At 45.1% G+C, this 9,742-nt stretch overlaps 2 protein-coding genes across 4 annotated transcripts in view; one reads left to right on the top strand and one right to left on the bottom strand.

Annotated features, from left to right (window-relative positions):
* Positions 1–9,742, bottom strand: part of LOC112117959 (solute carrier family 22 member 13-like) — a 79,601-nt gene that overhangs the window by 3,988 nt on the left and 65,871 nt on the right. The gene's annotated exons all lie outside the window — the stretch shown is intronic.
* The window catches only part of XIRP1 (xin actin binding repeat containing 1), a 29,347-nt gene continuing 21,692 nt past the window's right edge, over positions 2,088–9,742 (top strand). For both annotated transcript variants that reach the window (XM_024216092.3, XM_029911641.1), the window contains exon 1: positions 2,088–2,999. The gene's annotated coding sequence lies outside the window, so the exon portion shown is untranslated. The remainder of the gene's footprint in view (positions 3,000–9,742) is intronic.

Here is a 9,742-nt window from a genome sequence, read left to right as displayed (position 1 = left end):
ACACACACACACACACACACACACACACACACACACACACACACACACAGTATAAGTTTTAAACAAACAATTTAATACTGTACACAGCAATGATGATTGTGAAGCTTGGTTAAGATGGTGAAGTCAGAGGGTGGGATATTTCCCAGGGAATGCCTTACTGCTAAATGATGAACTAGCACTCGGCTGAGCCGTCAAGGGTTAACACCATTGTTGTTAGTATAGCCTCATACTCTACAAGGCAACATGAATGGAAGGAGGGGAGACAGCATGGCAGACAGAGACACACACACCCTGTGTGTGAGAGAGAGAGATGCGCATTGCCCCTTTAAGTACACTGACCCACTCTAAGTACATTGCCTTTTTAAGTAGATCAGCAAATTGAGACAGCAACTGCTTCTATCAAGCTCCCTCCATCCTGAGTCCTGTCGTGTTCCCCCCCCCCCACTCTATGGAGATGGGGTATGCGGGGGGCAGGATCAGGGGGAGGGGGACACCCTGATATTAGCCCCTAACTTCCCCCCGCCCCCCGCACGGCAAGCAGGAGGCTCCCGGGAGCAGCTCTAAGGCAGAGGGCAGGAGCAGCACATGGCAGTGGGGGGAGGGACAGCTGAACTGCGGGCAATTGATAGCCTGCTGGGCGGCTGCCATACAGGGAACTTAGGGGAGTGGGGAGCTGCCGGCCCACCCTGGTTCCAAGCCCCCACCAGCTAGCTCCAACAGGCTGCTCTTTCTGCAAGCCGTGGACAAAGCAGGCAGCTGCCAAACAACGTTATAAGGGAGCATTGCGCAAATTTAAACGAGCATGTTCTCTAATTGATCAGCAACATAACAACGAAACAACGTTAACCGGAACGACTTTAAGTGAGGAGTTACTGTAGTTGGATTTCTATCAGTACTGAGCAATCTTAACTTTCTTCCCTGATTCTAGTCTATCGAGGGAAACAAAAGAGCAGTTCCTAGAGGGGGTTGTTCTTGTGAGACACAGGTCTGAACCCAAACCCCTGGATCTCAGCAAGCGGCTAGTAAATTGTGGCTTAATTGTGTATTTAAGGCGCTGGCCAACAGTTAGGGTGGTGAGGATCTGAGCCACTCCAGGAACCACAATAGGAAAGGAGAAATATACAGTATTGTAGGGCAGAGATACCCAACGATTGTAAAAAGGGATTGAGCAACATGCATTGGAAAAGTAGCATTCTCAAGCTATTTGGCCATTGCCACAAGGAAAATAGGGTGCCCACTGAGGACCAAAATCTGCCCTCACTACAATTCCCACTGAGTTCTTATCCTTATTTATGTTACCCTAGTGCCTTCAGGCCCCTACTGATAGCAGGGCCCCACTGTGCTAGGTGCTGTACAAACACATAGCAAGACACGGTCACGGCCGCAAAGACTTTACAATCTGAATAGCGAAGGAAGACAAAAGAAGTCTGGGGAACTGAGGCACATAGAGTTGAAGTGGTTTCCCCAGTGCCACACAGGAAATCTGTGACAGAGCTGAGAATGGCAGCCATCTTGATTGCCAATCCACTGTCATGTCCAAACTTGTCCTTCATCTCTAGATGGTGGTAACCTTTCTACCTATATTTCTAGTGGCCACATTATATGAGCAGTCTCTTCTAGAGCAAGCCTACACCTTACAATCCTCAGCGGGTAAGTTAGACCAACTTAGACGCCTCTAAGACGTCAGCAGAATGGGTGAAACGAGATCAAAAAGGAATCTGAGTGTAAAGGGACTAAGCTAGTGCACTTCCTAACTTATACATCACCTCTGAATCTGGCTGACAGGCATAATTTGAAGGTGGACCGAGAGTCGAAGGCACTCAGACCTGCACAGGATTAGCTCCAGTATTTTTCACTCAGGCCAACAATTCAAAAGAAAACATGAAACCCACATAGATCACCTAGGTGCAGTTGTAACCCACACACCTTCTGGGTGTGGTGTTCTGGCCCATCTAGTTGCACCGAGACCACTTAAAGAGAGAGGTAAAATGAGTTTCCTCTACAGCCTTAGCTAAACAACCAGTTGGCTTTTAGCTCATGCCGTAGAGGCTTATGCACTGAGGTCCCAGGTTCGATCCCACCTGCCAACGACCAGGGTCTGTTGGCATTACACAGTTTCTACTTGGGGGGGAAATTCCTTGCTGACCTCAGCTAGTGATCAGTTTCTGCTCTGAGGTATGAAGTGTGTCCACTCTTGTTGTTTGTATTCTAGCTAGGATAATGATAGGTGCTAGTGTTGTTTATATGTAGCACCCTTTTCCACAGTCTAAGAAGAAGAAAGGAAAAAATAAAAGGCAAAAAATATAAGCTAAATAAAAAGAAATTGTTTTTAACCAGTGGAACTCATTGTCACATGATATTATGTAATGTAGTAGACTGCCCAACTGGCCTTCTCTGTATCATTCCTTATTTTATGTTCCTCTGCCATATCTCCGCTTGCTGTTCTCTTTTCCAAACCAAAGAGTTCTAGAAAAAATACACATCCATTTAAAAGCTAATTAGGAATCAGCTTGTGTTAATTAATACTTGTTGCCATTGCTAGCTTTTAACATAGTAAAAATCTTGTGACAGTCACAAGGTGCCAATGCCGTGGCCCAAGGACCCTTGAGAATGACTCAGGAAAGTGCCTCTTCTCTGATGCGCAATATTTGGAAGCTTACACATCCCTTTACTGAATTACCGTGGGGCGGTGCTGAATGAATAAGCCTATCAGCATTGCAAGCTGCTAGCGCCAGTGACAACTCAAGACTCCCCCCCTGCCATAGCTGCAGGAACTCTTGATTGACTCAGCCTGATGGAACAGCAACTTCCGTATTCCCTAAAATAACCCATTTGGCTCATCCTCTCAACTTAGCCCAGCACACTGTGATAAAATCAGCTGTCAGAGACCAGTCAGAGACAGAGAACAGGATCAAGGGACACAGACTGGAGCAGGGCTTCTCCATAGGAACTTCTGCTGGGATTTTCTACCCAAAAGACACGACTGGCTGGAACTCTCTGTAAGTAATCTTTTGCTTGGTGAGATTCTAGTGAAGATTTGCATGTATTATGTGAACAATGTACCATTGTAAAAGGCCCAATCCTGAAGTTCAATGGGCGCTGAGGGCACTCAGCCCCTCACAGTATGAAGCTCCAAGTGAGTTTGCTGCCATTGGAAAGTAATGAATTTTGTCAGCCTGGAACCTAGTAAATCCAGATCTCTGTGGTCTCTTTTCCTAGGGAGGTTATTGTGTCTGTACCATGGGTTCTATTTTCTGTCTAGTGCAGCAAAATGTTGACTTGAGCATTATGGGATGCTTGAAATGGAGAGAGGGCTTTTAACACGGTGACAAAACCATTCCTCCCTTCCCCCATAACGAAGCAGCCAAGGTTGTCACAATTTCTAGCATCAGTGCAGCCATTTTAAATTCACGGGACAAGTTTCTCAGCTTCAGTTACTTTAATGGAGCTACATCAGCTTATACTAAGGGGCTGGCCCATTGTAGCAGTCAGATCAGGGGTAGAATCCATGCTAAATCCATGTATTCTGCACATCAGCTAGCCAGATGGTGGTGATGGATAGATAGATTAGATAGATGATATTGTAAGAGGTAACACCGCATGTGACTTGCTAATTTGCATCTACGTGGCATTTGAGGACTGATCAGGATGAAACAGGTCCCACTTCAATTTATATCCTTCAGGAGCAAGTGGAAGCATAGCTTTTTCAAGGATAGAATCTGATTCCCCCCTCGTCGCTCCCACACGTCAAACAATGAAGAAAGCATTTGTGTGTCCATATCCAGGGATCATTCATGGGGCCCGCTCTTGAGAGGTGCACAGCTCCTGTCTGAAGTCAGTGGGAGCAGCGGTTGCTCAGTACCTCTCAGGTTCAGGCTTACAGGTTATAACTTTTGGAAATCCTTTTGTCACTTCTATTCACTTGTCCAGCCCAGTAAGTGCCTTTGAACAAGCCCATAGATCTGTCAGATGCTTTGTAGCTTCAATCTCTCTCCTGCACTGCTGCATCTCTTTGCTTATTTGTTTAATAGGCACCAGAGCTGCAGCTCTAAAGTGCAGGTGTTGTCTAATGGGTGGAGCAGGGCACTGAGAGTCGGGAATCCTAGGAGCTAGTCTTGATTCTGCCACTGACTAACTGCATGACCTTGGACACGTTCCTTAACCTCTTTGCTCCAGCCCCTCAGTTGGTGTGAAATGGCGTAGCTCCACAAACGTCAGTGGATTTACATCAGCCGAAGACCTGGCCCGGTGTGTCTCTAAAAGAGGTGTACTACTATTTATCCTGTCGTCGAGCAGTTTTAAATCATCAGGCGCTATTGACATGCAAAATATGTTCTGCATTCATTTATTCTCTTGTTGTTATAATTTCTTTCTGGGATTTACCCACTGGCATTCTGCCAACTCCTGCAAGGACAACAGGGTTGCTTTTTCCCCTCCCAGTCACTGTCTAAAAACAGCTTCAACAGCTTCTTTTTAGTAGAAAAATGAGAAAGAGAGAGAGAGAGAGAGAGATTCCATCTGCTATCATAGCTACTTAAAGAGGGGAACAAAATGCGAAGAAGCTCCCCCGGTCCAACACCAGGTGGTAGACGGTTCGCTAGTCTAAGTGAGAGTAAAGAGAACCTTAGGCTGTGGGTGGGAAATGTTATGATGCACATTCAGGCCCATAAGTGCCTTGAACTATTAGTTATTTCTAAGGAAAGGAAACAAACGAAGCTCAAGATGATTCCCTGAGGCACATTCCTGAAAAGCTGAGGGCTCATCTACTCACAAAAGTTGTACCCCTGTAACTATCCCGGGATAGCTAAAGCAGTACAACTGCCCCTAGTGCGGGCACAGGTACATCAGGCTAAAGGTGTTTTATACTGGCACAGCTTACTTCTGCGTGGGACTGGGAATAAGCTATACCAGTATTAGGCACCTTTATACCAATAGAACATGTCCACTCGAGGGGTTGTAATGGTATAAATGTAATCAGTAACACATCACACCACTAACTGATATAGCTATACCAGTTCTAAACCTGTGTGCAGACCAAGTCTGAGAGGCACAGAGATAGCTGGAAAGTAGCAAAATATTATTATAATTAAGCACCCAACACTACCCATAGGAGATTTCTGGCTAACATTGATTTCACTCCACTGATTTTGTCCTTTAGCTCATCCGCTCAAAGATGTCATAGATGAAATCCCCACAGAGAATTCCGTAGTGTCAGCTACTAACCAGTAACTCATTCACTGGTGACTCCCTCAATGTTACTAAGTACCACCCTCACCCCCACACACACACTTCCTGGTCTCTAGAGATCTCATTGCCTGGCACAGCTCAGACACTCTTTATTCTACCCCTACCCCAAGGAATGGATTTCCCAGGAGAATTTTTCTCTTTTCCAGGCAGGAACTCTCAAAACGGCATTGAGAGCAGCTGGCTTTTGAAAAAGGAGATACATTCTGGAAGCTATACATGTTTGTATAGGTAGCAATAGATCTGTGTGTATGCACCTTCAGATCTCTATGCAAGAGCCCTTTGCTGCAACTGCTGTGAGGAACTGGCCAATTCACGATGCCTCGATTAAAGGGCAGAGTCCCCTTCACATCATGTTTGACTGTAAGCTCTCTGGGGTAGGGGCCACGTCTTTGTACAGCACCTAGCACAATGATGCCCAAAAATGAGTGGTCCTGTGGTGCTACTGTAATATAAATAAACAACAAATAATAACAATCAGCTTTCGTCTGTGGACTTGAAATGGTGCCACAAACCTAACCCTGTTATCAGAACTGGATGCAAACACATCCCCTGACCTGTGCAGAAGTTTGGGGCCCGGATCAAAAAATGTGCCTTTCATTATTATATTCTAGAACACCGACATGAAAAAAAGCAGGATTTCTCTCTTCTGCTTTTTTATAGGCAGTCCTCTTCCCCCGCCCCCTACTCACCCCCTGATCCTAGCTAACAGTTTGCCTCTCTTGGGAAGAGTGGGAAATGCTAATGGAATACAAGGGCTATGCTTGGTTTTTTTTGCAGATATTGTTGGGATTTTTTCAAATAGGGTTCGTTTTTTCAGAGCAGACATAGGTGCTGGAACTAGGGGTGCTGCCGTACCCCCGGGCTTGAAGTGGATCCCATCATATACAGGGTTTACAATTTGATTCAATGGCTCTCAGCACCCCCACTTTAAAAATTGTTCCAACACACCTGAGAGCAGAAGTAAGATCTCTTGCCCATTATTGACTAAGAACAGTCAATAGTTTCATGGGTGCATATGATAATTTACCAACGCTAAATTAATAGAAAATATGGGAAAGGTTTGAAACAATTACTTATGACTTAATTGGTGACAGGCATGCAATAGCAGAGCAGAAATCTCCACTCAGCTAACCTGTAAGGTCAACAGCATTGCAAACAATGTTTAAAGCTATATGGCACAGATATTTCCTTGCCTTTATGTACTGGGATTCCTTCTGCATCCCAGAAACATACAGTACATGCAGCAAAAGGAGACACATACAGTGCTCAGGCCTGTCCTGACATTCTCAGGATGTCACTTCATGGTGATTAGAATGAAGCTGCCTTAAAAGGCAGGGCATTCCTAGCACTAAAGGCAATCCTTCTCCCCATTAAGCTGTGAAACCAATGGCCAACTCTGCACTACTGTTCCGAGTGTTGTTGTCAGAAGCAAAGATATTGCTATGAGCCTGTCAGCTGTAGTTTGGCCACACACAGGGTGGAAAAACCTTTAGGAATCAACTCTTTGCTCAGCTTGAGTTCACACCAATGAGTCAAAAAGCACCATTGTAGGGTGACCAGATAGCAACTGTGAAAAATTGGGACAGGGGGTGGGGGGTAATAGGAGCCTATATAAGAAAAATTCCCAAAAAACGGGACTGTCCCTATAAAAATGGGACATCTGGTCACCTTACATAGAAGGAGACTATAGGGCTTGTCTACACTTACCGGGGGATTGATGCGCGGCGGTAGATGCATCAGTGGTTGATTTAGTGGATCTAGTGAAGACCTACTAAATCAACCGCAGATTGCTTTCCCGTCGACTCCTGTACTCCACCTGAATGAGGAGCACCAGGGGAGTCAACGGGAGAGTGTCTCCAGTCAACATTGCGTAGTGTGGACCCTGCGGTAAGTAGATCTAAGTATGTCAACTTCAGCTAGGTTATTCACGTAGCTGAACTTGCGTAACTTAGATCGATCTCCCCCCGTAGTGTAGACAAGGCCTAAGAGAATAAGTTATCAAAACAGTCACATCTAAATAAAGATCAGTTTTCCATTGGAAGAATGATCCTGTGGATGTAGCACTGGATTGGGGCTCAGGTGAGCAGGGTTCAGTTCCTAACTCTGTCACAGACTTTCTGTGTGACCTTGGGAACGCCACTTAACCTCTTTTTTAACCTGGAGATAATATTCCTTTTTCCATCTTACTATTTAGATTGTGAGCTCTTTGGGATGGGAACTGACTCTCCCTGTATGTAAATACATCACCTACCACAATGAGGCCCTGATCTTGGTTGCAGGGTTTCAGAGCTAAAAACAACAGTAATAATAATAATTCATGATTGGTAGTTAGCTATTAAAGAGATGTGGTCCTGCTAGTAAAGGCAGGGGGCTGGACTCAATGACCTTTCAAGGTCCCTTCCAGTTCTAGGAGATAGGATATCTCCAAAAAAAAAAAAAAAAAAAAAGATGTGTATGGTAGAAAAGTAGAATAAAAGAGGCAGTTTAAATAATATTAAGAGGATCCATTTGTGATCACATTTTAGACTAAAGTCCATAAAGGGTTAAGAAATGATGAATATATGTTACAAGAGTGCTACAGACAAGAGTAGCTCATGTGATAGGCGGCTCTAAGCACATTAGAAGTGTTATAGAAGGGTTATAAGGCATGGTTATGAGCAACTTGTTGACCTGATGGAATCTATAATAATTTATTAAACATTGACTAAAACATCTGCTAATCATTTATTTCAACCCTTTATAAATGGAAGCTGACTACAAAGTGTGACCCCATTGGTAAAAACAATTATGAATCTGCAGCCATAGTTTCATCCATCTAGTCAATTAAAATTCAGAATCCCTGGAAGGCTTGCATGGGCGTGGTTTAAAGCCCTCTCTAAGCATGGATCTTTCTAACCAGTTGCCCCCTTGCCAGCAACCCCCCACCCCTTCTCCAGTCTCCAATGCCACCAGCAGCTGTTACTTGGGGACGCGTCTTTGCATTTTTTGCACCCCAGGAATAGTGTCTCTGCATTCCATCAAGCCTGAATTTTTACAAAGACCAAAAATAACAGCCCAGTGCTTCAAAGTGACTCTAGTGTCAGTCCGGGGCTGCGTTTTACTGAGTCACCTCGGGACCTCTTTAAATGGTATGGGAGAATTAAACTGTGATATGCCACCTGCAAAGAATTTCCGATTCAAGTTATATGGCCAGGATTTTTCAGGAGTGACTAATGACTTGGTTGCCTCAGTTCTAAGGTACCCAACTTGAGATACCTTAAAAGGGACGAGGAGTCCAGTGGCACCTTAAAGACTAACAGGTTTATTTGGGGTTTTTTACCCACGAAAGCTTATGCCCAAATAAATCTGTTAGTCTTTAAGGTGCCACCGGACTCCTCGTTGCTTTTGTGGAAACAGACTAACACGGGTACCCCTCTGACACCTTAAAACGGGGACTGCAGGGGCGGCGCATGAACCGCTGGCTAGGGGAGGCTAGCCCCCAGTCCTGCTCCTTCCACATGAGGCCCCACCCCTTCTGCACCCCCGGAATCCAGAGCCCACCACCACGGCCGCCGGCCCCTGCCCCAGACTGGCTAGTGCCCGCAGCCTCCCCAGCCCGGGAGCGCCAGGAGGGAGAGCGCACGGCGTGGCCCCAGCCCCTGGAACTTAGCAGCAACACAAAGGGGGACCCTGGGGGCGGAGTGTTGGCGGGGCCATGCCTGGCTGTTTGGGGAGGCACAGCCTCCCCCAGCCTCCCCTAACTGTCGCCCAAGGGGGCCTGATTTTCAATGGTTGTGGATTTTCTGAAAGGCAGGCCCATTTAAGATGCCTCAAACTGAGCATCCAAATTAGTCATGTTTGAAAATCTTGGCCTTTTAGAATATATTTAACTTGTTTTGCTCATAACACCTTAGATTATTTAAGCTGAAAGAATTTCCTTTCCACCAGAGCTGCTCCCTATTTACTTGTTTTGCATTTCATTCTGCTCTTTCGATTATAGTCAGTTTCACTTTCCAGCTGACATGTATTTAGCACAATGTTGCAACATGATTCTAAGGCACTAGCACAAGGTTACTATGCAACAGGTGGGTTGAACCCTCTGCAAAAGGATGTTTAAATCCAAGCTTTTAAAAAAAAAAAAGCTGATTTATATTTTATTTTGGTAAAGATTTGTATTATTATAATACATTTGTATCTATAACAGAGCCCAGAGACCAAAACTGATATCAGAGCCCCATTCTGCTAGTTGCTGTGCAATCTGAAAACAGTGTTACTAGCTCACTTACTTTTATTGTGGGTCTCGTGATAATTAGTGTTTTCCTTAAAGCTTCACTTGCTGGAATCATGTGACTACGTGAGCATCTCAGCTTTCTTTTTTTTAAATGGTACATTTCTAGTAGGGTGACCAGACAGCAAGTGTGAAAAATCGGGACAGGAGGTGGGGGATAATAGGAGCCTATATAAGAAAAAGACACAAAAAATCGGGACTGTGCACCCTAAAGGGTGAAAAACCAGA

This window comes from Terrapene carolina, unplaced genomic scaffold (assembly GCF_002925995.2).
Source record: "Terrapene carolina triunguis isolate 2854851 unplaced genomic scaffold, T_m_triunguis-2.0 Scaffold111, whole genome shotgun sequence".
Taxonomy (NCBI): domain Eukaryota; kingdom Metazoa; phylum Chordata; order Testudines; family Emydidae; genus Terrapene; species Terrapene triunguis.
This window is presented reverse-complemented; position numbering and strand designations above follow the sequence as displayed.